The sequence below is a fragment of the Wyeomyia smithii genome, chromosome 3 (assembly GCF_029784165.1).
Source record: "Wyeomyia smithii strain HCP4-BCI-WySm-NY-G18 chromosome 3, ASM2978416v1, whole genome shotgun sequence".
NCBI classification, from domain to species: Eukaryota; Metazoa; Arthropoda; class Insecta; order Diptera; family Culicidae; genus Wyeomyia; species Wyeomyia smithii.
This window is the reverse complement of record NC_073696.1, coordinates 74,726,046-74,743,888: the sequence shown is the minus strand read 5'-3', so window position 1 is coordinate 74,743,888 and position 17,843 is coordinate 74,726,046. Positions and strand designations below refer to the sequence as shown.

Sequence of the window (17,843 nt, the reverse complement as noted above, 5' to 3'; positions counted from 1 at the left end):
GTTTTCTATATTGTTGTTATTTGTTTGATACACATTTTTCATTATGTTCATTTTGGCTCGCTCGTTTGACAGTTGTTTTGGCTCGCTGCGATTCAGTTCGCAGGTTTATATATATAGTGTCTATAGTCAGACCCCCCTTGCAAGTTTTATTATCGGTACATACCTTGTGTTATGAATCAACAAGAAAAGATAAAAAAGTAATAAAACATACAAAACAGTGATAAAAAAGAACAATTAGAAAAAACCAAATTTTTTTCTTAGTTGCATATTTGCTACGTAACTTGGCTTGCCCCTTCATCCTCCCCATCGTCAAATTTCTTGACAAAACTGCAAACCCCCCTTCCCCCTCACCTCTCGAATGCTACGTCATTTATGAATGTTCCCCAATGTTTTCGCAAATGTTAATATGTTTTATGTTTTTGGTGTTTTATGTAATGTTTTTTTACGTCGGGTCTGTCTCTGTATACTACTATACCGAGATAAATCACGTGAAAATGAATATGAATGTGTTATTATAGAGAAATGTGTTGCTATTTTATTGGTAACTTTAATTAATTCAAGATTTGAAGACAATGAAGCAAAATTTTTGTGATGCCAAAGGGGATGCACACCTTCAAGTATTTTTGAGAAATGCAAATTTTTTACGTGTTGAATAACACATAATTTGTTAGACACTCAGGTGAAAAGCTCTAGATTGTATTCAGGCATCTTCAAAAGAGGTTTTCAACAAAATGTAAAATGAGTCGTGCTTAAACGCACAAACGTGGGATTGACGGAAGAGTACAGACAGGGCCTCCACCACAAGACTTTCGAGATTGAAAAAAAACCTCTCCAACAAAATTGTCAATTTCGTAAAAAATTACGAAAGCTCCGGTTTTGGGCTTGAACTCTTCCAACGAAATGCGCATTACGTTATTAAGATGCAGAAAGGACAACGCGTAGGCAGGTGCACTATCTTCACCGGACCGTGTTTCCAGTGAGATTATTAGAGCATCAAGGTAAGAAACTGTCAAAGCTCGGTTCGAATACTCTAAGCTAGTTGATGCAGGCGGATTTGCCCGGTACTTTTGCCGCGGCAATGTCCTTAGTGGCTCAACTGAAAAAATTGTGCAATTCCACGCAACATAGGGCAAGCATTTCAATCAATTATTTTTGATCTGGCTGATACTTTATACGAATGTTTCCATGGGTTAAAAACGTCGTTTTGTGCTAACGTATGCGTTAAAAAATGGATTTTTTTTCGGATGGTGGTAACAAATAAGTAAGACAGCTAATTGAGTTTGATAAATTTCCTATGGAAGGTTATTATGTCAGGTTACTTGCAAAAAAAATCTACGATCTTGCATGCGGCCTTCCGGCAGTTAACCGTAACATGAGCGAGCACAAGCGTGTAGGCATGTTTCTTATTTTTTTTCGTTTTATTTATCAATTTCTCCTCAAATTTCGCGAAAAAATTGTTGGAGTAGATCAAAGAGCATAAAATAGAGGTGAGGAGGAGAGTGCATTTTTCTAGTATTAGTAAATGCTTCATATGTAAACAACTAGACGAACTCAATGGTAAAACCAAATAGCTACGTCACTATTTGGCATCAGCTCTGGGCAGAGGTAAAGGCCTAGAGTTAAAGTTTGGCCGACTGAATTTCCGTCGATCTGGCAGCCATTCTAAAATTTCAAAGAACCAGCAACATTGCAAAAAATAAAAGTCATTACATGACTACTCGTATTTTCAGTTTCATAGTTTTTTGTTTCAGTTTGTTTTGCTACATATAGTAGTGAAAAAAATGAAGTGCTGTTTTCTATTCTGTTCAAATCGAACATCACGAAATTTTGAAAACATAAGCTATTTTCGATTCCCCACCAATAAAAATCATCGCCGAAAATGGCCGAAAATTTTAATTACCGAAGGATATTATCAACAGAAACGACACGTCTTTGTAGCGTAAGTTTGGCGTTTTGAAAATATCAATCCGAATAAAAAATGTTTTGCAGTTCCACTTTAATCACGATGATTTATGCTTCGCGTCGGAGAATGGAAAAGCACTAAAAGTTACCGGGACCTGTGTATAAGTTTGTGGCTCAGTGAGACACCGGATAATATGTCGATTGATTACGCTTACTCCAAACAAGCTACCCAATGTCCGTTGAAAATTCCATCCTAGCAAACAATTTTGTTGGTTTGCAGTTTAATAAGCTATTATTCAGTGGAATTCGGCTGAACTATAGCGTAACAAGCCGTTATCCAACAAAACTGTTTGTTGGAATGTATCACCAACAGCCGTAGTAACTCAGAATCTCAACCAGTTATCAACAGTGAGGAAAAACAGAATTAAAAATTAATCAGAAGCAAAAAATCAGACAATAGAAAGAAGGTCTATGGCGTTATGATTTTTGTAACCATTTGAAAAATAAAATATCGTGAAGATATTTGGAATTCAATGTTTTGTTTTTATTATATTCGAGTTTCATCTCTTTTTTTCGCATTTTGCTATTGCTAAATCACAATACTTCCCATTTACTAAGACAAACTTGACATGTCAAACGTTCTTATGTTCGATTGGAACGAGTTTTGACAGTCCGATTGGAACTTTTCAGTGACACTCGTCCAAACTTTAACTCTAGGGCTTTAGGCAGAGGGGGGTGAGCAGAGAGGCGCGTGCAAGTGTTAGTAAGTTTCCTCCTCACCTCGCTTTTATACTCATTGGGAGTAGATCTTACGCTTCAGGCTTGCCAGAAATACTCGATGACATGCAACTTGGGGACGTTGGGTGGGATCGCCAACTTGGGTACCACATCAACATTTAGCCGTTCCATTTCCTCAAACGATCGCCTCGAATAGTGAGCCGACTCCAGATCCAGCCAAAACACCGTGTCTTCGGCCTTATGGTATTTTTTGGTGAAAGACATCCCCTTCTCGCTGATTGTCAGCCACAGCAGCACCGTATTGGGGAACTTGGTGTGTGAAAGAAATTTCACCTTAGTGCTTACTTCTTTCGTGGGGGAAGTAAAATACATAGTGCCCTACCATGCGTTGTCATCCAGGGTGAGACAGGTCTCGTCGTCCATCACCACAGCCACGTCGTGAATTGCCGGGAAAAACGATTTGACCATCTTATTCAGGCGCTGCCGCTGCGTCATTGCCTGCAGCTCCGAGAGTAGTGAACAGGACTGCTTTCTGACATGTATGTCCGTGTTCGCCAAGCACTGTTTGGTCGGTTGCATCGACTTCGAGGCCAAGCGCACGCAGCCACTTTCCCTCGGTCTTCCTCTTTAGTATCCTTCAGAGCTTCTTGTCGCTCAGGGTCGTCGGCCGTCCGGAACCGGGCTTTCTTTCAATGCTCTGATTGTTGTCCAATAGTGCCAAGATGTTGAAGATGCCGGAACGAGCGTATCCGGTGTCCTCGAACTGCCGAACGATGTCTTTTTTCAACGCGGCGGTGTACCGTTATTTAAACGCGCAAATCAAATTCAAATATCATTGATGCTGCATGCGTAGTTTCGTCAGTGCATGCAAAGGTAAACCCATGAAAAATTGGCAACTGTTGTCCATTTTTTCTAGCGCAAACGTTATTAGAGTTATTGAAAACAAAATTCTGCACCAATTAAAACAACTATTTGGTATTTGGTCAAAGCCGAATGAACGGGAGAAGTCATCGCCGTAAATAGACGTTCTCACTCAAATGAACCAGATTGGTCTTTCGAGCGCATGTGTTGCTAGTCCATCAACCGATTGGAAACTTAAGCATCGGATTTTGGGTCACCTAAACGTAGACAGCGTTGAATGACTGCCTTTCCCGTTTTCAATTGGTGACCGGAATGAAGATGAGTTAGTCCATTCGGATTTGTGAGGAGTAATGGTGAAGTCTTCATCGGTGGGAACAAATATTTCGTCACTTTTATCGCGGCCAGAATGACATTCGTAGATTTCCTGAAGTTCAAGAAGGATGCATTTGAGGAATTCAAGAAGTTCAAGACATGCACCGAAACTCAGACCGGAAAAAACTATCTGTATCTGCGAATTGAATCTGATTCTGATTGGATATTCGGCAAATTGGAAAAATTTCAATCTGCCCTGCATTATTTGGTGAGAAAGAGGTGAAAGCTTTATGTAAGCCGATCCCGGATCGTCTACTGCTACAACACTGCCACTCTCCAAAAGTGTAACAAAATTACCAACAAAAACGGATGTTTCTTGGATGTATGTTTCGCTACTGTAAGCTGCTAAGCCAAGCCAAGTGGCTTCTTCTCCACTCGTTAAACATGTTCCTCATCAGTCGGCCGGCGGCAGTCCAGAGAGTCTCTCACAACACGACTTCGGTACTGATAACTGTTTACTACGATTTCGCCCGTGCTGATTTTGACAATATCAACGTGTTGCTAACAGGAATTGATTGGGATGCCTTCTTGGAGGTAAATACTGTCGCCTTCACTCTCTCGCACATTTTAAACCTCGTCATAAATCGACACGTCCCAGAAAGGACCATCTCTGCCCAATAGAAATTGCCCTGGCTGAGCCCGACATTACGACGCCTCAAATCGGAGGGAAAAGTGGCCCTGAGTAGGTTCTCAAGATACAGAACTTTACCTCTAGGGAACCGCTAGTTATCGATCAATATCCGCTACAAATAGTTAAGTCGCAACTGTTTTCAAAGCTTCCTTCGTAATGTCGAGTGTAGGCTTAAACGTAACCCCAAATCGTTTTGGAAATCTGTTAGCGAACAGCGTAGAGATGACGGCCTTCTCTCGAGTATGCACTTAGACGGTGACATTGCGAACACTGTCGAACAAATCTGGCAATTGTTTTCGCGAAAATTTTTCGCGGTTTTTTTTTGGACGAAGTTTAACGATGGAGGAAATTGCTGCCGCGAAAGAACTTACCTCCTTTGTCGGTCGTGCACTAATTAACCTCTCCATTGACGATAATGCAGTAACTTTAGCTGCCCCGAAACTCAGGTCTTGTATGTCCGCTGTACCAGACGGCATACTCTCCTGAAAAAATGCATTAGTAGTCTGACTTTTGCAATGAGTCGTCTATTCACTAAAACTATTAGCTCTGACGTCTTTCCCTCGGTCTGGAAATCGGCGTACAAGTTTCCAGTACATAAGAAAGGAAACAGAAGTAACATCACCAACTACAGTGGAATCTCCGCTCTTTGCTCCATACCGAAACTCTTCAGGCTCGTCGTGTTTGAACAACACGGGTTCATACCTAAGCAAACAACGACCACAAATCTCCTAACGCTCACATCCGTAATGGACAGCTTTGACGATCAGCTTTAGACGGACGTCATTTACACAGATCTAACCGCTGCTTTCGATAGACTGAACCACCGAATCGCTGTGGCGAAACTCGAAAAACTTGGCATCAGAGGCCCACTGCTTCACTGGTTCCGGTCGTATTTTTCTTTCTCCGCTCACTGCGAAATTCAGCAAGGCAGCCATCTCGGGCCTTCAATAATTCTGATCTACTTGAATAACGTCAATTTTCGATTCAAAGGTCCTCGACTGTCATTCGCTGACGACCTAAAGCTGTTCGCAAAAGTAAAAACTTCGTCAGATGCCGCACCAGTTACTGTATTGCGCTTCGGTGCGCTCGAACTTAAAATAAATACGGCGCTTCAGTGTGAAATCCCTACTATCTGAATGGAGTGAGCAGAATTGAGTCAGTATAACGAAGATTTGTTCTATTTGCTCTCCGAAGATTTCCGTGGAACGACCCTTTTCGAATACTTAGCTACCTACCAACTCTATCTGATATCTTATCAAGTTCAATTCGTACAGAGTGAAAGAAAAATATTGACTTGAGCTTACTTTTGAGCGAATTCAAATTACCGGACCTTTCTATTGGCTCCTTCCATTAAGTTTGGTACAGCCTTCTTGGTCACTTTATTCGCCGCAGAACGTCAGTTGGCCTTGAACAGCATCTTGTTAGCAACTGTCTTCCATGTCTTCTTGAGGGTGCACTTGACGATAGCCCAATATTTTTCTAGAGGGCGGAGCTCTAGTGTGTTGGAAAGGTTCATGTCCTTTGACACCGCCTGGACGTTGCTCTCGGCTTACCACTCAATGGCTTTTTTCCGTAATGGCAAGATGCCAAATCCGGTCAAAACAAAATGGAACAACTGTGTTGCTTGAGGAAAGCCAACAGACATTTGTTCAAGCACTCCTGCACATAAATTTCCTGGTTGACGGAACTAGTTGACTTCAAAGCTGAAAAAAAGAAATAAATACTTTACTATCTCCAAAAAAATTGTAGAAGTTCAACAAGCTTGTGAAAGTATATGATTGGAAAGATTACAAATGATGGAAAAATTGGCTATACATATTTATTTACCGCTAGCGGATCACCGGACGACTACTGATAACGATGCTTGATCGCTAATAAACATCTCGTGACGCATCCAGCCATTCATGTGATAATGTGTACTCTAAAAGGAAGACCAGCCTCCGTGTTTACTATTTTTACGTTATGTCCGAATGTGGAAAATATACTCACAGTCGGATGATCTATGTTATTGCTGTCATTGCGTAAGTGATTCATGATTGATCTAGAATATCGCTGCTATACGCTGAAATTGGATAAAGAAATTCCTACCAACAATTAACATTATTTAGGCATCATTAGCCTAGGTTTTTTCAAAATATCGTAACTGACAAGAACTTGTAAGTAGAATGCAGCTATTCTTATGTAAATAATTGTGGCAAACAACTTGTTTTTCACGATTGTGTCTCAAGAAACCGGCGCTTCCGATGTGTGTTCTGAAAAAATAAAAACAAATCCGGGGATCAACGGTCACTTACCGGACGAACCCCTTGGAAGGGTATAAAATCATCGCCCGGTTCACAATTGAACATCATTCCGCCTGAGGTGAATAAATCAACAGCACACGCAAGTTCTTAATCAACAGCTAAAATGAAAACAGTTTTAATTTTCATCACCGTGATAACCCTCGCCAGATGCGCGGTGATAATTCGGCAACCGGTCAACGACATCCACTCCACATCGCCTAAGCACCGAATCATTTCGGTGCTTCCCAGTAAGGACAAATTCCCCCGAAAACGTGGTAGCCCGGATCCTAAGCTGCCACTGGAGATCGAACCAAAACTGACGAAAGATGAAACGAAGCGGACCACTTTCTCGATCAATCAGCGCAGACCGTGCACGTTTTGCAAGTTCTTCACGACAGCTGCGCCGGCTATGAAACGGAAGATGAACCTTAGCTATATTCGTGTCTGAGGTGTTCGTGCGTAGAGATTGTGGGCTGAGCAGTATTACGTTTTCTTTTTTTTTCGAAGAGACTGCAAAAATTAAGTGCATTTATTAGTTTTAATATAATATATTTAAAATATACAGACTCAAGATTGAGACAACCACCTTCATACTTTTAACCTCAAAAATAGTTTGAAAGAAAATTATTATTCGTTGACTAGGTACGCGATGTCATAAACATAATGGACAAATGGATCAGCATTTTCTTAGACTTCATTTAGAACTACTATTCAAAATTCAATCGTTCGAATATTTATTTGCGAGTGTATAATCACAAACTTTGCTACTAAATATTGATGTGGATGAACTATTTTTTTTTAAAGATGGAATTTGAACCAATATGGTGGGATTGAAAGCAGGATTGTTCAGCGTTTATTTAAAACTTTTGATACATAGGCCATTGGTTTTATTAAAAGACCGTATTTATTAGAAACTTCATAATTATGTGACTGCAATTGAAAACGACATAAATTCAACGAACGCAGTCTGACGTGAATGAGGTCCACCACTTAACTTGTTCATAAAACGAACACGCAATTTTTAAGTTGATTCTAATTACCAACTCTGTATGCTATTAATCGTGATATTTAAAAGAAAACCTATGGTGAGTAAATTATTTTTCTATTTAATGAGAAATAGATGATAATACGCTTAGATAGTCTTCGACTACTTGCACTTCATGGCAAAGTCTGTTTGGGAAGCTCTTGATTCAGAGCACATCGTGTTTGATAAGATAAGCTAATTGTCGTGTTTGTTCATGAAATAATCCTCCTATAAAATGCACCCAAAAGGTTGTTATTTAGAACATCTACAAAGTTAGAGATGAACTAATTTGTGGAACCATCAAACTTTTCCCACCACTACAAAGCCTAGCATAACGTGGCTTCTTTAAATATAAAACATCAACATGGGTAGAACAATTGAGTGCTTCGAGTAATGGATATTCATCTGGAAAAATAATTAAATATAACCACAAGTTAAATTCTTGGGTGTACAAAGCTAAGGTAAACACATATATAAAAGTATGTATTGTAATATCTTGTAGGGATTCAATGGTCAATCGTGGGAATCGCTATCTCTACTGTTATTCAAGAAGTCACAGTCTACATCACAGGTTCTATTACCAATCGGTCACCAGTAGTAGCTAATCGATTCGTGTCTCATTTGAGTTTGCTAGAAACACTAGAAACGAACAAAATGAAAATTTGGTTCTCCTTTTTGGGACTTGTATTGTTGTGCTTAACTGTCCAGGGTCAAGTTTGCGATGAGTGTGACGTGGAACTACCCCTAGAAGCTCCTGAAGATGTTGTTGAAGCCTTTCCGATACAAAATACACCAGATGAGTCAGACGCACAAATGGTGAGTCATAGTTGGTAATCTTTAAATAGCGAGGTTTTTCTAATCTAGACGTTCAAATTTAAACGCAGGTCTTACTAACGAGTTCACTTAATTAAAATTTCAGAAAAACGTAATTGATGCCCCAGTGGTTTGCCCGGAAGGTCAGAAACCTGACCACAAAGGAAAATGTCGAGTTGTTTGGAGTAGGACAGCACCAATCAAGCAGCAATACGTACCTTAGGAGTATTCAATAAATAAGATCACAACGTATTATCTCGTCTGTAAAAAAAACCTAAATTAATCCACCTAGCGGTCAGACCCAGCCTTTCTCATTCAAACTTTTATTTGTAAAAATAGATTTACATGAACGCTTCAATTCAATAAATGTATATTCACTCTTAAAAAATATTGATGTTGTAATCTATACATATAAAAATGCAATCCGGTCTGTCTGTCTGTCTGATCCATATAGGCTCGAAAATTACCGAACCGATCGGCGTGAAAATTTGTATGTAGGGGTTTTTGGTGCCGATAAAGGTTCCCATGATAGTTTGAGACCCCTCCCTTTTCTGGAAGGGAGGGGTCCCATACAAATGAAACATAAATTTTTGCACAACTCAAGAACAAACCAAGCAAATGAAACCAAAATTGGCATGTAGATGTTTTAAGGGGTAAAAAATATGTCCATAATGTTTCGGCACCCCCCCTTCTTTTGGAAGATGGGGATGCCATACAAATGAAACACAAATTTCTGCACATCTCGAGAGCTAACCAACTAAATGGAACCAAATTTGGCAGGTGGATGTTTTAGTGGTAAAAAACATGTTCCATAATCGACCTTAGGCAACATTTTGGATTGTAAGATAGCAACTTCCGGTTTCTGGAAATCAGCCTAAAATGGACGATTCCCATTAAATATGAGTATCTCCGGAACCAGAAAGATGCACAGAAGCTAAAAATTGATTACAGGCACAATCTTGAATTTTAAGATGGTGACTTCCGGTGTCTGGCGAACAGCCGGAAATGACCAAATACCATTCAATATGAATGTTTTCGGAGCCAGAATTACGCCCAGATGACAGAAACTGATTTCACAGGCAATTTTAAAGTTCAAAATGACGACTTTTGGTTTCTGAAAAACAGCCCAAAGTGACCAAATACCACCCAATATGAGTATCTCCGGAGCCAGAATGTTGCAAGAGCACCACTATGAATAGTAGGATGGCAACTTCTGGTTTCTGGAAAACAGCCAAAAATGGTCGATTTCCGTCTGACATGAGTATCTCCGGATCTGGAATGATACACAGCAGCTGAAATCGACCACACATCCCATTTTGGATTCTAGGTTGGCGACTTCCGGTTCCTGGGAAACAGCCGTAAATGATCGAATAACACCCAATATGGGTGTTTCTTCAACCAGAATGACGCTCAGAGGCTAGAAATTATCTCAAATACCATTTTGAAATACAAGATGGCGACTTCCGGTTTGTGAAAAACAGCCTAAAATAACCAAATACCATCCAATATGAGTATATCTGGAATTAGAATGATGCAATGAGCTAACAATTGACCTCAGGCACCATTTTGAATTGCTAAAAGGCAACTTTCAGGAAACAATCGAAAATGACCGAATAATACTCAATATGAATATTTATGTAATCGAGATGATGCATAGAAACCAAACATTGACCCTGGACACAATTTTGAATTTAAAGATGACCACTTTTAGTTTCTGGAAAACAACCAAAATAACCAAATATCTCCCAATATGGGTATTTCCGGTGTCAGATTGATGCCAGAAAATCTGCTAAAAATGACCGAATACCACCCAATATGAGTATATTCAGACTTAAGGCGATGTACAGAAGCCAAAAGTCGAGCATATTGTCATTTCGATAAACCCAATCATTTCAAACGATTTGTTATTTGACTTTGATCTTATCCTATGGCCGATTCGTCGTGCATTTGCAGACTTTTAACACATCGCAAGGAATCAATTAAATTGGAACGTTCAAATAGTACGATACCACATTTAAATTATGTTGAGGCCACATATATCGATCAAAGCAGGTATAGTTTTAAATAGTCTTTGAATTTCTTCGCTTTCCATAACTTTTGAGCCACATATCAAATTGTTATGAAGTTTGTTATTTGTAAGTTCGAGAGATGACTCGTTCGTATGACACTAGTTATGTTCAAATAAGTCATGTAATCTATGAGATAATAGACTTCCGTTGTTTTATTAACAATTTAATACATAACGGTTGCTTAAGTTCGATTATAATTAAATGAAATGGAAACGTGTAGGGCAGCCAAACTTTTAAACCACGTGTTCAATCATAATTCATCAGTTACCCCTTAACTAGCTCGTTCATTTCATATCGATATTGTTCAAATCGGTTGTGTAGTTTCTGAGATAATGAAGTTTCGTGATTTCCACATGTCGATACATTACAGACGAAGTTACAGTCCGCTTACAGTAAAACTCAATAGGGTGTTATGAGGCAGCTATACATTTCATTTGACACTAATTTTGCGGAAATCGGGTCAGCCATCTTTGAGAAAAGTGAGTGAGTCCAAGTAGTCTTTGAAATATGTTCCTTTTAATAGCCTGATTTCACATTTTTAAACATAACAGGCAAAGTAATAGTCCGATTGCAAAACAAATCAATAGGGTGTTATGGGGCAACTAGACCTTCCATTTGACACTGATTTTATGAAAATCGGTCCAGCCATCTCTGAGAAACATGAGTGAGATTAAACAGTCTTCAGAACACGTTTCTTTTCATAACTTTTGAACCGCAAGTTCAATCTTCATAAAATTGAAAAGTTAAGGTAGCCCGTTCATTTGAAATCAATTTTGTTCAAATCGGTTGTTTAGTTTTCGAGATAATGATGTTTCGTGATTTTCACATTTTGATACATAACCTCTAAACTAAAAATCCGATTACAATAAAATTAAATAGGGTCTTATGGGACAACAAGACCTTTTATTTGCAATTAATTTCATGAAAATCGGTACAGCCATCTCTGAGAAAAGTGAGTGAGAATAAAAATCTGCACATACACACACACACACACACACATACACACACACACATACAGAAAATGCTCAGCTCGTCGAGCTGAGTCGAGTGATATATGCCATTCGGCCCTTTGGATCACTTTTATACTTTCGGTTTTTCAAGTGATTGCTATACCTTTCTAGGAGAAAGGCAAAAACTATATATAAATATGAAAATTAAGTGAATTTTAATTATTTTTTTTTAGTGTTTACCCACCCATCAAAACGAATGAAAGAACCCCGTAGCTTCATTGGTTGAATGTATTTTGTGTTAAATAAGACAATTTTTATCATATTTTATAGTATTTTATCTTCGAATACTTTTACATAATCTATGATAGGTACCAATAAAATCACGCTGCCTTTCAAGCTAAACTCCAGTATCATTCGCCTCTGTTCAACAAAAATATGTCATGGCAGTTAGTTTGAAACTGATTCTTTTGGTAGCCCTGCTGCTTCTGAGTGTGCAATGTAGCTGTCCAAATTCCATCGATACTTCGGAGGAGGCAAAAGATTTGTTGGGTCCTGCTAATACTGATTTGATGGTTGATAGAAAACCCATAATTGTTGTCTCCATTTTGTGTTCAAAAGGACAAAAAGTGTATCAGACGGGAGTTGGCGCCAGGTTTGGTTTTTCTAATACGAAACATATGAATACGAAATAAAAGATAGTTTTGGAAGAATACATTAGCTTTTATTTTGATTTAATATTAAACCAGTTCTACCTAGACCACTATTACACTGGTCATTAGCAAAGCCTATGAAAAAACTGCTAATATAATCGAATCAATAAAAATCTACACACGGACTCTAAAAATCTGCGTTTGGCAGATAAATCTACACATCTGGTATCCCTGATGTATAACGCTTCTGATGTGCTTTATTTTCGATGTTAGATGAATATAATGTACGGTATGAGTATAAAAATCGGTTGCCGCTGGTCGTGAAATTTGGTTTTCAACTGGGGCGACAAAACTAGACTGAATGTAAATTTTAATCATTCAACCTTCGCCTAGTTTTTACCTTACTCTGAAAAGTCGAAAAATAATGAAATTAACAATAGACTGCCGGTTGAAACATGGATACAACTCGTTGGTGTTGCCTGGGCAATGTTGTCATCATTAGCGCGAAAACCTTATTCCGGCGGTAGAGGAAATGCTTCGCCCACCCGAGCGTCTGTTTACCAAGATGGTACGGCTAAAAACAGCATCTGATCTTCATGTTAGAAGAGGCTGATTAACGTCCTGGTAACAGCGTTGTACTCTAAACAGAGCTGAAACGATGATCTCCCGGTGAGACAGAGGGTTGGGGAAGGCCCAACGAGCCGCCCCAGAAAACAACATGTTACAAACAACGTAAGAGATAATACGGATCGGAGCAATCGGCATGAACCTAGGCAGCGAAATAAGGACTACAATTGGAAACTTGGGATATGGAACTGCGAATCGCAGCAACGACAGAGTTGTGGCATCACCAGCGAGCTGGAAACCGGCTTCATAGTACTGGGCAAGATGCCCCCGTGATGGGGTGGCAGCCTCGAGAACTGGCGCAGCTACTCTTGAAGATGGCTGGAGGAGCATCCGATCCATCATAGGAAGCACTGCTGTAGAGCTACTAGGCACAGTGGCTCCGAATCATAGAACTGACTGGTTCGACGGCGAATGCAAACGGTTAAGGGGTTATATCTACCAAAAAAATTTTTTTCTTGTAATTTTTTTATTGGTTAAAATCATGATAAAACTATCCTAGAATCAAAATCTACATCGCCCAGGTACTGATCTAAGCTCAAAATTCGTCTAAATCAATTTTTACCCAACAACTTTCATGTACCAAAAAACATTTTTCATTTAGTTTGGCGATGCTCGTTTTTGTTTTTAATTCCGAGGCTTTGTAAACTAGTAGAAGTTACCTATGATCGATATCGTGTTTCAGATTTGTAGTATAGAGGTCGTTGCATCAAGTGTCGACCGTTACAGCGTCTGTACAGCACGTGTTTACTCACGAATTCCATTTATTTAGTCTATCAGCTGTTTTCGTTGTTTACGTTCTTTGTTTGAGTTTTTTGATACTTTTTAACTGTGAGTTATACTCAAAAGTACTTAAATATGAGTGACAAGTTCCTTAAGCAGACAGTATGTGAAGTAGAGAAAGAACGAAAAATAAGCGAACTGGAAATATGATACAGATTTAGAAAAATATACCGCATCCCGACGGGAATGTGATACGATATAGATTGTGGAACAGTACCACCGTCCCCCGTAGTTTAATTGGTCAAAACACCATGCCGGAGACAGGGAGATTGCGGGTTCAAGTCCCGTCGGGATGCGGTATATTTTTCCAAATCTGTATCATATTTCCAGTTCGCTTATTTTTCGTTCTTTCTCTACTTCACATACTGTCTGCTTAATGAACTTGCGTGTTAATGGGAAAAAGCCGTTGTTAAAAATAGAAATTCAGTTCGAAAAATATGAGTGACAAGTTTGAGTTTTGCGTGGGACCGGACGCCAACCGCGTCAAAGTCACTGAGCGTCGCATGTCTGATACCGCGAAAGAGGGTAGGCGCAGCCTTAGATCAGATAAAAAAAAGGAAGAAGAGGAAGATAAAGCCCAGAAAGGACAACTTTACGACTCAGGGGTAGCTGACTGAATGTAAAAAAATTATTAGGGACTTTACTGTTGCGAATCCTAAGATTTATAGCATTTTGAAACTTTAAACGCGTTTTTCTCAAAACCATGTTTTCAAAATCGACGAGCAGTAGAACTGAAAAAGTTTACATCCGATTGACTTGAAATTTTAACTGTAGCTTCTTCATTAGATTATCTCGCGAAGTACACACGATTTTAGCGATTGATTAACAACAACTGAAGTTATAAACAATCAAAGTTGATTTTTTGACGTAGAACTACGTTTTTCTTTAGCCTACCACATAGGGATGTAAATAGGAAAACTATAAACGAAAAGGGGACGAAAAATGTCCCTTTTTGAATGCCTGTAAATCGGTTCGTTTTTCAACCAATTTCCTTGAATCTTGCAGCAATTGATTGGAAAATTAAACACGCAGCCACCCAAATGTAGAAAAGTGTTGATTGATTATGCGAACTATTGTACTATTGAAAACTGTCAAGCTTTGTTGAAACGAAAATTACGTCCTCTGATTGGTCGCTTGCTCCCTTTCCCTAAAAAGGTCGACAGAATAGTATAACTAGTTAACCGCATCGTAGCGTATTGCGGAAGTAACAGCAGCGGGTTGCGCCAGTAAACAAATCACATCACGTATCTAAGCAGCAGCGAGGTAGCACTAAACGTCTCGATATGCCAGTTAAGAGCTTCGGCCCGCGTTCCGCAATAAAGTTTTGCTTTATCTTGGCAACAACACATTCTGTGCTGAACCCAAGAAAACATAATCTGTCGCGGCCGTCTTATTTACTGAATGCGAAAACAGAATTTGCAGATTTTGAACATCAAAATGCCTTTTTCAAAGCAAATAAACAAGTAATTGAAGGTTAATATTTTGTTGGCAATAACACAAGCATTCTGTGCTAAATCCTAGCAATCAAATTCTGTCGCGATCAATAAATTTACTTTATTTATTTACCTAATCCCCCCCACCGTTGGGGCAGCACAAAGGCTGCGATCAGCATAACCGTTTTATAACAACAAACTGCCCTGTTCTGTTGGAACGCCTTAACAAAGGTGATTGATTCGACTAAATTGAAGTCGATTCAATCAATCAGCATGAACGGAATTTGCCTCCCAGCCGCTCAGTTGCAACATGATGCAACACGCAACAGCGAGCAAACGAAATCGCTTGATATTACTAACCACAACACGATACGGGTTAAAATCGTTGCGTGTGTGAGAGCACCATCGGTGTTTGGGCGTCGTACACAAATTACGAAACGCATGAAGGGGAGGAAGGGGGGGAAAGTCTGCGTTACTTATTGTTACATATGGGGGAGGGGGAGTGGTAGAGACAGTTACGTAACTGTGATGTTTGCTTGAAATTGAAAATTTCGGATGGGGGTCAGAATGTTCAGCGTTACGTAATATTAGGGGGGGGGGGAGTTATATCGGACGTTACCTATCGTTACATAGAGGGGGAGGGGGTCTGAAATCTAGATTTTTAGCGTTATGTAATTTGTGTACGACGCCTCATTCGCTGTATACAAAAATCAAATGCGTATTGTCGAATAATTCGTCCAAAGAACATTAGAGAATGGTAAAACTGAACAGAAAGGCGTGGACTATTTCGTAGCAACCTTCGGCTATAGAAGAGTGTTTCTGGTAAAATCAGCTACATTCATTAGTTGGAAGGTGAGCTGGCTGGACCGTCCAAAACGTTGACAGCAGTAGCAGCAGATATTAGCACTCAGCAGTTACAGCGGATTACAGCGGGTTGCGCCTGTGGCTGTCACCATGCCTCAGGAACAGCGCGGTTCTTCTCAGCGTGTGTCGCCAGACTGCCACTATTCCCCCACTGTTGGGGCAAATTTCCATCAGCAAATCCAATTTTGAACAGCAAAATGCCTTTTTCCAGGCAAATGAACAAGTCATTGAAAGTTAATAATTTTTTACAACGCAAGAAAGCATTCTGTGCTGGATCCTAGCAATTTAAATCTGTCGCGGCCGAATAATTTACTGAAAGTGAAATAGCTTCCACAGTGCATGTTGTCCGTGTATCTTAATTCCCCCACTGTGAGGGCAGCACAAAGGTTGCGATCAGCAACCGATTTTGAACAGCAAAATGCCGTTTTCAAGGCAAATAAACAAGTAATTGAAGGCTGAAAATTTTCTGGCATCAACACAAGCAATCAAATTCTATTGTAGTTGTCTAATTTTAACTTTATTTAGTAAATACCCCAACTATTGGAACAGCGCAAAGGATGCAATCAGCATAACCGATTTTGAATAACAAAGTGCCCTGTTAGAACGCATTCACAAAGGCAGTTAGTTCGATCATGCAGAACTGACATGAAGTCGATTCTATCAAACAGCATGAACAGAATTTTGTCGTCTCCCTGCTGCTCAGTTGCAACATGATGCAAAACGCAACAGCGAGCAAACGGAATCGATTGATGTTACAAACCGCAACACGATACGGGTTGAAATCGTTGCGTGTGTGAGAGCACCATCGGTGTTTATTTGCTGGATACAAAAATCAAATTCGAATTGTGGAATAATTCGTCTAAAGAACATTAGAGAATGGCAAAATTGAACAAAAAGGTGTGGCCTATTTCGAAGCACCCTTCAGTTATAAAAGAGTGTTCTTGGAAAAACTAGCTACATTCACTAGTCGGAAGGTGAGCTGGCTAGACCGTCCACAACGTTGACAGCAGTAGCGGCAGATATCAGCACTCAGCAGTAACAGCGGATTGCAGCGGGTTGCGCCTGTGGCTGCCTTTAAATCAAACAAATCACTTGCCCTGTGGTTGGTCACCATGTCTCAAGAGCAGCGCGGTTCTTCTCGCCTCACAGCGTGTGTCGTCAGACTGCCGTTATTGTCCCACTGCTAAGGCAGCATAAAGGTTACCACCAGCAAATCCAATTTTGAGCAGCAAAATGCCTTCTTACAGGTAAATAAACAAGTATTTGAAGGTTGATAATTTTTTGACAACTCAAGGGAGCAATCTGTGCTGGATACTAGCAATTTAAATCTGTAGCGGCCGTCTAATTAACTGAATGTGAAACAGCTTTTACAGCTCGTGTTTTCAGTGTCTTTATTCCCCCACTGTTGAGGCAGCACTAAGCAAGCATTAGTAGGCTTTATGAAATATTAATGAAACACTTACAACAATGCATTTGTTAATAGTGTGTGTAGTTCTACGTCAGTTATGCGGTCGTGTCTTGGATACAACCTCCTACTTTTCTGTCGAAACAGAACTTTTTTTTTCAAACCGTTGCCATTTTGTGAAGAAAATTTCTAAAAATATAATCATGTGTACTTCACTAGCGAGTTGGGCACGACTTCTACTGCTCGCCGCGGAACAACTTTTAAAAAAGCGGTTCACAGCAATCGCTGCACAGCCGCCATTTTGTAACAAATATAACAATAAAAATACTTTTTCTATTCTGCAAGAGTTGCTCAATTCAATGATATTTTATTCATATACCTTACATTTCAAATGTGCTGTAAAAAAATTCATGGAAAAAGCCTTGTTTTTTGAGCATTTGGT

At 39.6% G+C, this 17,843-nt stretch overlaps 1 long non-coding RNA gene across 1 annotated transcript; it reads left to right on the top strand.

Annotated features, from left to right (window-relative positions):
- The first annotated feature begins 8,243 nt into the window (after positions 1-8,243).
- On the top strand, positions 8,244-8,875 carry LOC129731753 (uncharacterized). Its single transcript, XR_008729082.1, has 3 exons — positions 8,244-8,258; positions 8,313-8,626; positions 8,730-8,875. It is a non-coding gene; the product is annotated as an uncharacterized LOC129731753 (long non-coding RNA).
- Positions 8,876-17,843: the final 8,968 nt, after the last annotated feature.